This window comes from Onychostoma macrolepis, chromosome 24 (assembly GCF_012432095.1).
Source record: "Onychostoma macrolepis isolate SWU-2019 chromosome 24, ASM1243209v1, whole genome shotgun sequence".
Taxonomy (NCBI): Eukaryota; Metazoa; Chordata; class Actinopteri; order Cypriniformes; family Cyprinidae; genus Onychostoma; species Onychostoma macrolepis.
The window spans coordinates 2,108,941-2,125,694 of NC_081178.1; the positions used below are offsets into that span (position 1 = coordinate 2,108,941).

Here is a 16,754-nt window from a genome sequence, read left to right on the forward strand (position 1 = left end):
ATAAAGAAAATGAGCCTCTAACACTAGCACTCTCTATTCTTTCTTATTTATTATAAATAATGACCTTCTAACACTAGCATTATCTATTCTTTTTCTGTTCTATTGACTTGAATATGTTCGCACATGTCCCCACCCACGAACCCCGCCCCCTAGTGTCCTCTTTTTGGAAAACTAAAATATGGTCACCCTATTCTATCTTTATTTCTCCAAAGGAATTTAAGTCAGTGAAGATCTTGTGAATGATGAAGAGCAATCACTGAGGAATATGCATTTCTCTGTGAAGTCTAGAAATAATTTGTTTAGCCATTCTGCTTTTGCACGTATATTCATAGTGCCACCTAGTGGACAAAATCATAATCACAAGCAACTAATCAACCTCAATCATTTGGTCAGAGGGTAAAGAGAAGAAATACAGCATAACAGATCTCGTCTAACAGTGATATGACACTAAATTGGAGGTAAGTTTCATTTACGTATGAGTGTATTCAGATCAGGTTTTAATATTGTGCCTATAACTCTCTCTCGCTCTTATTTGTTTTGTGCTGAATAATCTTTTGGTTGAGTTACGGCCACTAAATCGTCGTCAATGACAAACTCCCAGAAGTCAGCCTGAGCTGCTATTAGCCACATTCATCTGGAGCAGCGTCCTCTCTATCAGTCTGAGCGACGCTTCTGCTGCGTTCACATTTCTGAAGAAAACAAAACACCGCCGGAGGCCTGATGAATCATCTACTGCACCAATCTTTCACCCGATTACAAAACAAAGACTGATCCCTAAACCTGACAACATAGAAATGGCTTTTTCTGGATGTTAATGCACACTTTTTTTTTTTTAAGTGGTTAACTTAACTTACAATCATATATGTGACCCTGGACCACAAAACCAGTCTTAAGTCGCTGGGGTATATCTGTAGCAATAGCCAAAAATACACTGTATGGGTCAAAATTATCCATTTTTATTTTATGCCAAAAATCATTAGGATATTAAGTAAAGATCATGTTCCATGAAGATATTTAGTGAATTTCCTACCGTAAATATATCAAAACTTCATTTTTGATTAGTAATATGCATTGCTAAGAACTTCATTTGGACAACTTTAAAGGTGATTTTCTCAGTGTTTAGATTTTTTTTGCACCTCAGATTCCAGATTTTCGAATAGTTGTATCTCAGCCAAATATTGTCCGATCCTAACAAACCATCAATGGAAAGCTTATTTATTCAGCTTTCAGATGACATATAAATCTTATTTATATGTCATCTTATGACTGGTTTTGTGGTCCAGGGTCACATATTTAACCCAGGGTTAATGTAATCCTGCATTATCATTATGTTTATTTCACCTGTTTCACCAATTAGTAATTCACCACAGGACTTCATAAACCAGAATTACAGGTGTGAAATATTGTTTAACCCAGGGTTAACTGTAGCCTTAACCTGGGGTTAAAAAAACAAGCTTATTTATTTGCATAGTATTTTTTACAAAACACATTGTTCTAAAGCAGCCCTACAGAAAAAACAAACAAAAAAAAAAAACAGCAAAATAGGATAAGAAAGAAAGGATAAGGAGGATAAGAAAGAAAGAAGTGAGCAGCTGAAGGCGACAAAGGCAAAGTAAAACTTCCAAGATTGTGTAAGTAGATGAAGAAGAAAACTTAAAGAAGAACCAAGACTCTGGTTGGGTGGAAATAAATAAATAAATAAATATGATTATTTTTATTATTATTAAATGAAAGAAAATATTGCATGAAAAAAATAATTTTAAAAATGTAGAATTTAGAAATGTTGCCTTGGCAACTAACTAAAATCTTAAAGAAGAACCAAGACTCTGGGGCAAGCAAGTAAATAAATAAATGAATAAATAAAATTATTATTATTTTTAAAACTAAATATTAGATGAAAAAATAAGCTTAAAAATAGAATTTAGAAATTAAATTAATAACGACAATAATGGTGATGATGATTCTTATTAAATAAAATAACAACAAACATTTTTTACAAAAAAAACCCAAAAACATTTAGTGAGCGTGATGCTAAAACAAGAATTGCAGTGTTGTAGAGGGCAATAAAAACAGATGGAAAAATTAAAACCTGAGCTTTACTATCAAAATGAATAAATGTTTGAGCACAAATATATGATTAGTTGTGAGTGTATGAAATGATGAGCTGCACATGCTTGAGTTCAACACTAGAGGGCAGAAGAGCCTCAGATATTCATCTGTTCTGCCTGAGGCTCATTCATCAAACACAGCACATACTGACAGGAGGAATGAATGACTGCTTTATGCTGCTGATTACTGATGATAATGATGATCTCATGCTGTAATTAACAGTGAAGGGGTCATGCTTTCATTTGGACAGCAAATAACTGAGCTCTAAACATCTTGATCCAGTGAGCACCTGTAATATGATGAAAAATCACACAGGTGCACGAGTTCATAAGCTAATATCATCCTGGAGCAGACAAAGGGTCAACAGATTCAGATTCAGAGGTCTATGACAGATGATTAAATATCAATCCCGGCTACTTAAAATTAAATTATAATAGCTAGGCAAAGATCATAAATTAAAAAAACACTGATAATTCCAGAGAAAATCACCCATCATTTTAGTAAAAAGTCACTAATAATTCTGGTGAAAATTTATTTATAATTGCAGTGATAACTTATTAATATTACCAGCAAAAACTTTACAAATAATTCTGGTGAAAAATCACCAATATTACCAGCAAAAACTTTACAAATAATTCTGGTGAAAAAATCACCAATATTACCAGCAAAAACTTTACAAATAATTCTGGTGAAAAAATCACCAATATTACCAGCAAAAACTTTACAAATAATTCCAGTGACAATCAGCTACTGTATAATTCTTGTGACAGATCACCAATAATATTACCATAAATCACAAATAATTCAGGGGAAATAAAACCACCAAAAAAAAATCACCCATAATTCAAGTGAAAATTACAAATAATTCTGGTGAAAAAATCACCAATATTACCAGCAAAAAAAAAAAAATCCATCCACAATTCCAGTGAAAATCACAAATAATTCTGGTGAAAAATCACCAATACCAGCAAAAATCCATGCATAAATTATTTGACAACTACAATGCTGGTGAAAATTCACCCATAATTCTAGTGAAAACTATCAAAGAATTTAGAGTATTGTCACTTATTCCAGTGATAGTTACCCACGATTCCAGTGAAATTCTAACACAGCCAAATGTATCAGCTGATCTGAGATCACAAAAGAACAGGTCTGAAGCGTTGAGAAGATCCATACAAAGTGTGATTAGGCAATATTCACGTACCTGTACCACAGTATTTACGTGGCCATCCAAGGCATTTAATAAAATACCATATTGTTACTACTGTACCATGTCCTAAAACATGGTATTTTTGTTAGCATGCAGGGTGACAGGAGTCGTCTGTTAAGACACTCACCTCCTCAAGAAGAAGAACAGATGGTCAGTTTAATGAACATTCATCCATCTGTATTCAAATGAGCTCAGGTTTCACTCAGTGATTGGCTGTCAGGAGTCACATGACCTGTTGATTTTTGACTAGTAAAGATCCATCTATCTCTGTGACACAGGAGAAGCTGACCAATACTGATCCTGACAACACAACTGATCACTTCCTGAAAACACACACACAATTCATTACAAATACTCATTTCCATGACTTTTTCAGTGCTTTATGGTTACAGGATGTAGAAAAAAATCAAACCATTTCAGGCCTGATGCTTTTCCACGAGTGTGCTTTAAAATGATCATTTATATACAATAAATATACAAATAAATATAAAAATATGTATAATATAATATGTAATAAAATATAATGTCAAGTAAATAAATAAAAAGTTTTGATATATTTTTATGAATAAATAACAATAACTATAATTGCGACCATTTCAGCCCTGGAAATTGTAATATTACAAGATCACATTAACCAGATGTTTTTCAGTTTATTTTGTTGTTGTTGTTTGTTTGTTTCCCATGAACATGATTTAAAATTATCATAATATAAAATACAGATATATATATTAGTCCTGTCGATCGATTAAAAAGATAACTAATTAATCGCACATTTTTTTCTGAAATTAATCGCGATTAATCCAACCTAACATTAAAGTTTTTAAATTTTAAACTTTTATATTGCAATAATTTCACATTCAATCTTCAAATTAATGTACAAACAACATATTTTTTATATTTGTTTAATGGCATCTTTTTTTATGACTGGAGGCCAGCATCACTGATACCAAGTAATACTGAATATTTATCTTCTGACTATAGCCATTAAACATTACATTATAATTAAGAGCATTAATTAATTTGTTTAATTTATTAGAGTTTAAAAATAACTTCTAAGTTAAGTTAACTTAAAACAATCTTCACATAAACCCATTATAATAAATGTTATATTTAGCTAGGCTAGGCTAACTGTGCCCCTCAGCAGAAATATACAGAAATTGAACAAAGTTATTAAACTCTAAATTCTAAACTAAATACAGATAAATACTTACAGCTATATAAAAGTCATTGATTTCCTCTTTTTTCTTTTATTCTTGATGAACAGACATCACAGCAGCTGGTTATTTAGGTTGTTTTTGGCTTCTATTTCTTTAAGAGCTGTTGCTGCTGAACATGACGTGGATCTGACACGCATCGCATTTTCTCTCAATTCTCATCACCTTTTCTGACCCATTTCAGTCTCTACTAATGAGCTGACGAGTTGAATCGGGTGTGTTGGATGAGAGAGACAGTGCTGGGCTGCTCCAGGACAGTTTTGAAAACCGTGCTTGTTTGACTCACGCCTGCCGCTGAAGTGAAGTGTAGCACGTGTTTGAAACGTCATTTATGTGAGCGACTGAATAAATCCACTTCTTGTCAAGAAAAAACAGGCAGAAACAGCAGTTATGAGTGGGGTGGCCAACCCTAGGCCCCGCCCCTGCATTAATTGCGTTAAATAATTTGAACGCGTTAAACTGAAAAAATGAATTGCCTGCGTTAACGCGCTAATTTTGCCAGCACTAATATATATATATATATATATATATATATATATGAATAAATAATACAAGTATATGTATTTTAAATATATATAAATATTAATACTAATAATACTAGAAATACTAATAATAATAATTGTGAAATAAACGAACAGATAATAAAATTTTAAATATTAAAAATAAAAAATTATAAATAAATAAATTTAATAATGAATGAATGAATCAATGAATCAATGACTGAATGAATTGGTCAAACGTTCACTTTAGGTGTGTCAATCACTCTAGCAGTTTTACAAGCTGAACATGTTATCTACAGGATAACACAAACACATGTGCTGATCGACACAGTTTTTCCTAGTGCTGATGGGCTGTGCTCGTGTCACGAACACTATTAGCAGAAGATTACAGGATTACACGTCAAACACACCTGAGCAAACAACCAACCACACACACGCTGAAGAATCAAGACGTCTCTGCTTTTTGAAGAACACAGCTCACAGCTGCCGTGCATCAAGCTCAGATTCAGTTTCTTCTGCCTCGACCAATGAAGTGAGTTTGGGGGCGGGGCTATCTGTTTGACTGACCAATGGAGGACAGGGAGACGTGTCCAGAAGCCTTATTGGCTCTGCTTTACCATAATTTCACCACTCTGATCTCTGAAAGTCTGCCGTTAGGAGAAAAACACTTTTACTTTTCTCCAGCGGTTAATTGAACGTCCACCTCCAAAGTGTCTTTTAGAGAGGGAATAGTCCAGGGTTTCTCATTAGCACATAAAAACGCTGAATCTCACACAGAGAGAGTGATGTAAAACATCTTCGCCGGCCATCGACTCGTCTCCCTCCAGGCCTAATTGAGCTCTCTCTCGCTCACTAATGAGCGTAACCTTCACTCCCAGACTCGCACATCCCTCAACCTCTCTTTGTTTTATTGGACCCAGCGGAGCCACTGAGATTTGCTTTTGATTTCAGAATTTAAATCAAACACTGAAAAAGTTAAATTGACGGAGTAACAAATTAATTGCTGTAGTTTTAGGACTACAAAAGGGAAGAAAACTTGAAGGAAATGTAATACAGCATTTAAATTCAGCAACATTTTACAATGAGAAGGCACATAAATGGTGTTTATATTAGTGGATTAATAAAAATATTATTATTCATTTGATTATGTTCATTTAAATTTTTAAAGCAATATTGTTATTTAATATTTTTATTTAATAATAATAATAATAATATTTGTAGTCATATTAATTATTTTATAAATTAATGTAATGTAATAAAATAATTTTTTGTAATATTATCATATTATTTTTCTTAAATATTTTCTTTTTTAAAGCAACATTGTTATTTTGTTTAATATTTGTTTATAATAATAATAATAATATATTGTAGTCCTATTAATTATTTCATAATATTAATATTATTTGTAAAATATTGTCTTTATTTTTATTTTACAGCAAAATATTGTAAAAGTAGTGTTTCTTATTTAGTTTAATATTTGTATTTAATAATAATAATAATAATAATAATAATAATAGTCATAATAATAATTATTATTATTTTATATATTATAATTTATAATATTTGAAAGATATATTGAATTATATAATCAACATTTTGGATAAATTGTGCAGTAAGTACAGCAAACCTGAAGAAAAATAAAAAAACAAAAACAGGTTGACCAGAACCACAACGTGAAGCAGAATACACTCTTTAATCACCATAACAGGGTTTATTTTGTAATAATGACCGGCTGACTTTTACTATCCCGTGTTCCATTATTCACCCAAACAGAAAGCTCCGCCTCAAACGCATGCCATTGGTGGAGGCTGAAGATGACATCACTGCTCAAATAAAGCCATCAGTGTTTTGAAAGTGCGTATTATAGCGTCCAGAGCTCATCCAGAGTGTTTGTAGATGAAATCCATTTCCTCCAGCTAACGATAGTGATCTGCTGCTGTCTTCGGTCTGATTACAGATGCTCCTCTTTCATTAGCACACGTCTGAACATCTCTAGGGTTTACACATTCAAATGTATCCATCTGTCCATCTAGCAACCACTCAGAACACATTAGCAATGGCTTAGCAAAAGAAAGCAGCACAACAATTGGAAAATTGTCAGACCAGTTGCAATATCAAGACTGAGTTTCGCACAGACAATTAACTATAGACATATAAAACATGATTTTTCAACTGTCCCTTCAGCTGCTCGAGTGTTCAAACAACACAAGACTAAAGATAAAAACATCAAACTTACTTTTATCATTAAACCACACCAGTATTTAAACTGCATATGGCCTAAAAATATACAGAATTAGAGATTAATTTAAATAAAATGGAAATGTATATATGGCTTATTGCTATTATTAACCCTCTGGGGTCTGAGGGTGTTTTGGGGCCCTGGAGAAGTTTTGACATGCACTGACATTTGTGTTTTTTTCAGTATCTTAAAATAATATTAATGGCTAAAGTCTGATAACACTGTATTCAGCACAAACTGGGCTAAAATAATAAGTGAGCAGCATGAAAGTACATGTTTATGTTTTTGAGAAAACAATGTTTATGCATGGTTAGTTTTTAAGTCACTTAAATAAGGCCATAAAACACATACAGAATATTTGTTCACAAGACATTTGAGAACTGGATGTGGTAGACTAGAGGTTTTGCTACAAAATGATGTGAAAATGATCCTGTTCACTCCTTCACAGAAAATAATATATTGATTTAACATTTGTAAAACGTTTCGTGATCGAAAGCCTGTATGCGAGGGAGTGACAATGGCGATGAATATTTAGTGATTCACACCTGAGAGACAAAGGGCCTCCCATAATGGGCCATCGATATGAATGGGACTGAGGCAGGTAAGAAAGAGTGTGAGGAGAGTAAAATAATGTGGGTTTTTGATTATCATTTGTATTTTATTTGCAATACAGTATAATAAAAATATACACAATGAAGGTCAAGGACATGATTGAACATACTGATCTGAACACTGAGACTTGAACAGCAACACACCTTTGTGTCAAACATTCATTCATAGTGTTAACACTCACACTACTTTTATATCTTGTGGTTTTATAAGTTACAAAACACTAAACAAACATCCATGAGATATTTAGACAATGAAATGACACATATTTCAAAATGTTTCACTTGATTTCATACATGTAGTCAGGAATTATAGTTTGGGAAAAACTGGACATCGCGTTGGTTTCATATGGATTAAACAGAGAATATTTGTTTTGGACTTGACTTGACAAGCTTTCTATACATATATTTCTCATGTCTTTGAGGCAGGTATTCACTGAGATTCAGGTTGTTTTATTTACGTGTCTGTGAAGAGAGGTGACAGAGACCGAGACGGCAGAGAACACAAAAATATTTTTTTATTTTCTTTATTTTACAAAAGCACATTGTTTTGCTGTTATTATGACTATACACAAATAAAAGTAGACCCTTTGCAGTTTCAAACAATACCTTATTCTTATCTGTACGATCAAAACTGACAGAGTATTTTTAGTTCTTTTCGCGGTCATAAAGAAAATACGAGACAGACCGCACCGGTGCGGGCTTCGACCCCAGAGGGTTAAATATGAAATACATTTAATTAGAATAAATGCTGCTGCACACAATCTCATCTCTGCATGTGAAGTGAGTTTCCATCTCTTTACGATGCATTTGGGAGCATAACATGCACATCTGGTAATGAGAAGTGTTGATACAATCGCTGTTGTCAACAAACAGAGAAACTTTCTCCCTGAGGACTTTTCACTAAAGTAAAAGTGTTTAACGTTACAAAATGATGAAATTAAGACAGCAGTAAGTATTAGTATTTTTATTTGCACTGTAAAAATTAAATATTAAGAATATTATTTTTCTTATATTTAATATATTTGATGTTTTTTATTTCACAGTAAAATATAAATTCTAATATTTCTTATTTTACTTAAAATAATAATAGTATTTAAATAATAATAAGATTAATAATAATAATAGTTATTATTATTATAATAAAATTAATAGTATGTGATTATATATAAATGACTATAATATGTATTATGTTTATATTATAATTTTTATTAATAAATATCAAACAATTGTTTTTAAATAAAATATGAAACAAAATAAGAAATATTAGTATTGTAATATTTCAATATTATTATAACACCATTTTGTGATTATATATGACTATAAAATGTATTTTTAAATAAAAATACTATATTTTGAAATAAAACAATATAAAATGTATTTTTCCCACAATTTTGGGAAAAATATCCAATTATTCAATATTTTGTGATTTAATAATAATAATAATTATTATAATTATTATTATTATTATTATTAAATCGCAAAATATTGGAATAAATTGTGATATTTTTTCCCAAAATTGTGCAGCCCTATCCAGAACACTAGCCAGGATTGCTCTCTCTCTCTGTGTTTTTCTTCTATTCAGTTTATTTACAGGAAGTGTAGAGCACTAATCCTGCTGCTGGATGCAGTGTAACCGAACAGCCTTCAGATAATTGTGTCCAATTACAGATCTGTAATGCATGCCGTGTGCTGCTGAAGATAACTGATAACTTGATTTCTAAATATCAGCGTCACAGTAATGATGAGTGATAAAACACTGCAGCAACAGCAGAAAGGTTCTGTATCTCTGACTGTATCACAGACACACGGCTCTGGAAATACGAATGAGAAATGAAGTGAGAAAATCTAGTGCACTGCCTACCCGGATGACATTATAATCTAAAATGCCTCGTTTTGACAGCATCACGTGTCCTTCACAGAGTTTGCAATCCCAGAATGCACTGCAACAAGTTCCGTGAACAAACATCAATGTAAGATTTAAGATTTTGAGTGTTACGTGTATAATGTTTAATTTTAAATGATCGTATTCTGCTGTTGACAGAGGTTCATGTAAATATCAGCTGGCAGATGTTGCTTTATAATAAGTTTGAAATGCAAATATGTGACGGGCTTCTGGGTGATTTGAATAAAAGTAAAGGCAAATATCAGGTGACTCCCTGCTATGTAATTAATGAGCGAAGTAAAGGCAGCAGACGTGAATCATGGGAAATGACTGTATGAGTGTGTGTGTCTGTGTGTGAGAGAAAAAAAGAGGTGTTACTCTGTTGTGTGAAACAGCAATTAATATGCTGAGATGAAGGACACACACACACACACACACACGTTTACTTAAAGTAGTTGGAGATTTTCCATAGATGTATATGGGTTTTACACACAGCTAGTTATACTGTAGATATTAGGAAACTTGCTGCATCATTTCAATTATTTTATTTTTTTATTTTGCTGTTGTTGTTTGTTTGTTTGTGTACATTGTTAGTATATGAATACAATTTTATGTAACTAAACATTTAATTATATATACACACACACACACTTTTTTTTTTTTGGTAAAATAAATAAATAAATATTTTTAGCACATAAATAAAAATGTACAAAAATGTGTAAAATGTATACAATTGAATATATATTTAAATTAAATTATATACATCCATATGTCATTAAAAATAAATGTTAGTTCTTAAAAATGTATAGTAATGTATATTAAACATTATAATATATATATATATATATATATATATGTATGTATTTTTATTTATTTTTATTTTTTTGGTATGTCAAATGACTTAAATAAAAAAAAATCACAGATGCACAGATGCATCACAGTCACTCTCTCTGTCTCTCTATATAGTAATATTTTAAATCATTTGATATACAAAAAAAAAATTATATTGTAACATTTATATGCACATATATTTTAATTAATTTTTGAATTTTTTTTTAACAATTGTACATTTTGATAAGTAAATTAATTATTTAAGACTTTTTTATTTTATGAAAAATAATAAATAATATATAAAATAATGAATAATATATCAAAGTTATCCAAATGAGGATGCCACCTGATCTTGTTTTTTGGTTAGCTCAATTCTGAGGACAAATTTGTACTGAAAATGTAGTTCAGTAGACACACACACACACACACACACACAAATTAGGCCAGATGCAGCAAATTACAGGTACAGAATGTGATGTGAGTTGAGCTGAACAGTAATATACAGCATCTTTGAGGCTTTCACACTTCAGATCAAAAGCTTTTTAACATCTTCAACTTTTCACCGCACATTTTTTCAGGACAGAGCGCTGAAGTTTCCCTGAAGCCACAATAAAAGTGTGCAGACTCTTCATTTCCTGTAAATGGCTTTGAGAGGGATGACTGAACGCGAGCGGTACTACAGTAACGGAGCCGTTCTGACGTATGAACGAGTCTCAGCTCCAATTAGTCCAGAGCTCTGACGGCCTGCTCCTTATTAACTCAGCCAATGACAGCGCCGTTCATTCAGTGTCACGCTATACAGGCCAGAGAGAGCAGAAGTCCATGAAAGGAAGCCAGCCATCATTCAGGCAGATGAGAAGAACCGGCTCCAGGAAAGAGAAATGGTTAAACGAGCTACAGGAGATTGCAGTTTCCATGCAACCGGCCTGACGGACGCATCTGAATGAGACAGGAACAGGAAGCTGCTGACAGTTAGAGTTAAAGTGGCTGCGTTTACCATACTACAACTAAGATTTCTGTCATATACTATGAATATTTTGTATGTATGAGATGCAGGCATGATGTACTACATTTACCTACACATGCAGTACATAAATACATATTGTACTTTCAATTTCTGATTTGATAAATATATATATAAACAGAAGTTGTCCATTTTATCTCGGACTTATTTTTATCTGTTGTCTTATTTTTTAGCTGTTGTCCTCACTTGTTTCTTCACAATACCTGCAGAACTTCTGATGATTCGCCTGTGCAGGTTCGGCTGGCATAGAACATGGGCGGGTATATGCAAATGTTGGTGGCGTACATTTTAGTGACCCCGACTGTAACGTCACAGTCGGTGTTATGTTCTGATTCGCCTATTTTTCAGTGGTCTTTTGCATGCACGAGATTCACATAAGAAGGAGGAAACAATGGTGTTTGAGGCTCACGGTATGTCATTTCCATTTACAGAACTGTTATTATTCAACTATGCCAAGGTAAATACAGTTTTCCATTCTATGGCACCTTTAATTTTCTACGCTACTTTTATGCTTAACTGGATAAAACGTGCAAAAAAATAAATAAATATATGAATATTTAATATATTTAAACTTAACAAAATATTAAAATGTATTATAATTATAAAACACATATTATAAAAAAATACTTTAGATGTGTAATATATTATAAAATATTATATACAAATATAAAATATTATATAAGCTACCTATTTTAATAAATTTAAATTTTGCACAAAAAAAGGAAAAATACAAAAAACTTTTAATATATTAAGCAAAATAATGAAAATATATTAAATATTAGTTTAGTTTTTAAGCTTCACATACATGCATGCACATGAGGATTGACTCTCTGCCAAGAAAGTGTTTGTCAGGTTATCAGCTCAAATTAGCCAAGCAAAGCTAGTCATTTTAATTGCATTCAATGCAGGTTCACATGTGATTGCATTAAATGATTACAGCATTAGCGCTGCCCTTTCTTCTTTCAGCAGCCAAAACTTCATATCAAACCTCATTAGGAGCCATTGATTTATTCCCTGCTGCATCCAGTGCTCATCAGAAATAATAAGCTGCTTTCACTGAATATTTGCAGCATATGGTCTCACGTAAAGTGAGGGAACAATTAAAAAATGCATTTCAAAGTGGCCTCTATAAGTGCGGTGATCATGAATACGAATGATGAGACTTAACAAGCCCCATCTTTGCTGTGCAAACAGCTGCTAATTTGGGTTCAAGCGACTGCATTTGCTTCCTGTGAAGCTGAAAGCAGCACAGGCACGTCCAGGATCTGTGACACAAACTATCACCTCAGACTCATATTTTTCTTTTCATTTGCCCATAACTGATTTCAAATCTCATTTTCTGTCTGTAAGACCGCGGCTCTGGCCTTCCCAGATGGGTGTAAATGGATGAAGTTTGTCCTCTTGACAGCTTTATTATGAGGACAGAAGGATAATGTTTCTTTTAAAGCAGGACATAAAGGCAGGGCCTTGAATGAATCTCATCTGCCAGAGACTCACACAGCCAAGAAAAAAACCTCAGCTGAGAGCAGATCACAGTCGCTGAAGTGGCCGACACCACGATTCAGACCATCTCACCTCAGAGCCTTCATTTTCATATGAGAGCGACTGCAATCACACAAAACAGCACTGGAAAGAGAAATCATTTTTTAAAAATGAGGCTGCTTTCATATATCCTATGGCAGCACATCAGTATGATTGAACGTTAAGGATACACTACAGATACATATGTTTGAATTATATCGTATCGACCATAATTTTTCTTTTTCTTGCTTTTTGGTTTACTTGATTTGCAGACATGAGGTTTTATTTTTACTTTCAAAAAGTAAGCTACTTTTCTACATTACCACATTTCAAAAGTACTAAACAGCATTTTTTTTTTTAAATCTTTTCTACCGAAAATTAGTCAGTTACATTTGCACTTGTGTTTGGTGCTGATAGTGCTGCAGAAATTACATAAACTTTAAAACAGTAGTATAGATTTATAATATCAGCCATCATCATCATATGAGTTATCAGTCATAACACAAGTAATTATAGACAATCATTACTGGGCTTTTGTCTGATGCATCCTCATTAAAGCGTTTTAACAGAACGACCTGAAGACTCTCTCATTAGCAGCTACAGACAGAGAATGTGTGTGTTTGTGTTAACATGAAGTGTGTGTATGGGTGTGTGTGTACCTGTTTTTCTATTCAGGTGGGGACTTAAACCTGAATACACACAGACTCATGGGGACTTGTGTCACAGTGGGGACCTAAATTGAAGTTTTTTGAAAATCTAAAAATGCAGAAAGTTTCCTGTAAGGGTTAGGTTTAGGTGTAAGGCAATAGAATATACGGTCTGTACAGTAGAAAAAGCATTACGCCTATGGAGAGTCCCCACAAGGCAAACTAGACATGTGTGTTTGTGCGTGTGTGTGTGTGTGTGTGTGTGAGAGACACTACCCATGATCTGTGTCACTGTTTATTCTGTTTGCCTGGCAGCCGTAACTGAGCAACAGAAGTTACTGCAGGGCAACACTGAGATACATGAGAAAGAGAACCACACAGACACTATATCCGTCCATCAATCCATCCATCGTACGCTGTGGTTAGATTTGACATGATTGACCATGATTGATTCAAATATCTGAAGTCCTCCTGCCCCGTTTCCCTCTAAACAAGAGCAGTGGAGCCCCAGAATCCCCTTCTGCTCCATATAATGCTGCTAGAAGCTCGTTGAGGATGACGGAAATTGGCTAATTAAGCCTAATGAGGTCCAAGTGCACTGCAGATTTTAATGTAACCTAGAGTGGGGCCACAAGCTCGTAATTCAGCCTGAGTTTCTCTGAGACGCCCATGAATAAACACAGGCCTCGTGTGAGCAGAACGGATCAACCACGGCCTGGAATATCACGTTAATATGGAAGTCCCTCTGCTTAACTTTGTACCTTCAAAAAAAAATTTCAATTATTCTTTAAAAACGTTGTTTAAAATAAACAAGAATTTTTAATAAAACATGATGTGAGCTAAATGGGAACAGGGGTGTGCTTAAAGGGTACAAAAATGTACCTATTAAGCACAGCCAGACATATAAATTGAATGATGTATATCTTAATTGAAATGCTTTTTTCATTTAAAATAAAATTAAATATTTTTTGTGTGAGAGATTAATATTTTATTTTAACATAACTTTTTGTACTGAAACCAGTATCTTGTGCACTAAAAATGTCTCAATGTAGATTTTGGTGAGCTTAATAGGTACGTTTACCCTATAACAAATACAATTAAAAAATAATGCATTAAATATTTTGAAGTATTTTTAGATTTAATTTAAAAACATTTTTTTAACTGTAGAAGCTGCTAAATATATTCAGCCAACACATGACTTGTTGCTGTTGTAGTTTTGTTTCTCTGAATTTATTCTGCATCACTTAATGCACAGGTCTATTTTTTTTTCCACCCAGTGCAGTTATCACTGTCAATCATAGCAACGATTGGCGGAACAATTTAGCGGATTCACTCGCATAATTTTTTACACTCGCGTTTGTTACTCCTGAAACAGTATACGTGGACGTTCAGTCCTCTTAGACAAACAAAACTTTTCTTCAAATTGTCAAATTGATTATGCAGATTCTAGAGAAACAGAGTAAAGATTTTATAGTGCAACTGACCGAGTTTACTCATGCGAAAACTCCTGATAAAGCAATGACTAACTACACAATCAATCTCTTATTTACACCGTGTGTATGCATTTTTTCTCTCTCTGATTATATTAGGTAGATCTGCATGTAGAACTCTGTAAACTTATGAAAACAAAAATGAGTTCAGAGGGGATTCTTCTGATTAACCTACAGAAAGACTGGCCATTGCTTTCAACAGAGATGCCTGTGATTGGCTACAATACTAAACGCTGCAAAAACACATAAATAAATCACACATTTGGCAGCAATCTTCACTTTTTGCCAATGGCAACTAAGTGAGCAAAGGGCTTCTTATGTCCTGCCTACAAAAGAACCAAGAAAACCTTAGAACTTGCTTTTTACCTTATTACCATGGGTCCCTCGTTCCCCCGCTTCGTGAGTGATGTAGCACAGTTCAGGATCAATAAAACAGTTTTCTACCTGATGAGTGATTAAGAATGGTAAATCAGCTCATCAGAGCTGTTCGACAGAAGCGCTCGAGATCTGTTTGGCTGGATGCCGTGGCCGGTAAATCAGCGCTTGTGAAGTAGCAGTCACCGTCATTACAGAGCACATTCATTCCAGCCAATGTAAATCTCTCTCAGCGGGATGCCTGACCATGAGTGCTGTGAATTATATGGGAAGCCATAAAACACAGAACGCGTATCAACAGGTGACGAGAAACCCTCAAGACACGAGCCGCAGCGGCGGGCAAACGTGTAGCAGCATGCTGATGATGCTTTAGCCCGAAGGAGGGCAATTTAACTGATTGAATAATTATATTTCAGGAATGCTATTTGATAAATCACACAGAAAATTACACAAATGACTTTCCAATGAAAGCCACTTCAGTGCCATTAAAGTGTGAAATTAAATTACACCACTATGGTTGGGAAAGACAAAAGTCAAGTCTAAAGTAAAGTCTCAAATCAATATATATATATATATATTAGGGATGTGTGCTACGACTAGTTTGACTGTCGTTTAAACAAAAGTTTTGTATCCGACTAGTCAACTAGTCTAAAAGCTAGAAACCACCAAAAAATGGCAAAAGAAAAAAAAAAACTGTACGTGTATAACAGCCTACACTTGAAATACTTAATCTTTGCATCACACTGTCAAATCCCTCGATGAAATCTGCTAAAAATAGGTCACAATTATGCCGTGTGCTTGCCTCACGTCATCATCATTTAATTTTAGGCGGTCGTTAAACAGAAAATAAGGAAGAGCATACACTCAACATTAGGGTTGGGTACCGAAACCCGGTACCAATATGGCACCGGTACCTATGTAACCGGTATGTACTAGAACCGAATCAGAACGCAGATTTCGGTGCCTCATTTCGGTGCCATGCCTGAGCGATCGATTGAAATATTTGTCCTTTGTTTCTCCAAAACGAACGTAAGAAGCATCATCACCGGAACCTCATGTGAAAAATAATTCCCCGACTGAGAAAATGCACGTGAACTCAAG

At 33.7% G+C, this 16,754-nt stretch overlaps 1 protein-coding gene across 4 annotated transcripts in view; it reads right to left on the reverse strand.

Annotated features, from left to right (window-relative positions):
- Positions 1 to 16,754, reverse strand: part of kcnh2b (potassium voltage-gated channel, subfamily H (eag-related), member 2b) — a 212,431-nt gene that overhangs the window by 98,420 nt on the left and 97,257 nt on the right. The window contains exon 1 of one of the 4 annotated variants that reach the window (XM_058765581.1): positions 3,447 to 3,465. The exons of the other annotated variants lie outside the window; for them this stretch is intronic. The gene's annotated coding sequence lies outside the window, so the exon portion shown is untranslated. Of the gene's footprint in view, positions 1 to 3,446; positions 3,466 to 16,754 lie in introns of those variants that run through there. 4 annotated transcript variants of the gene reach the window in all.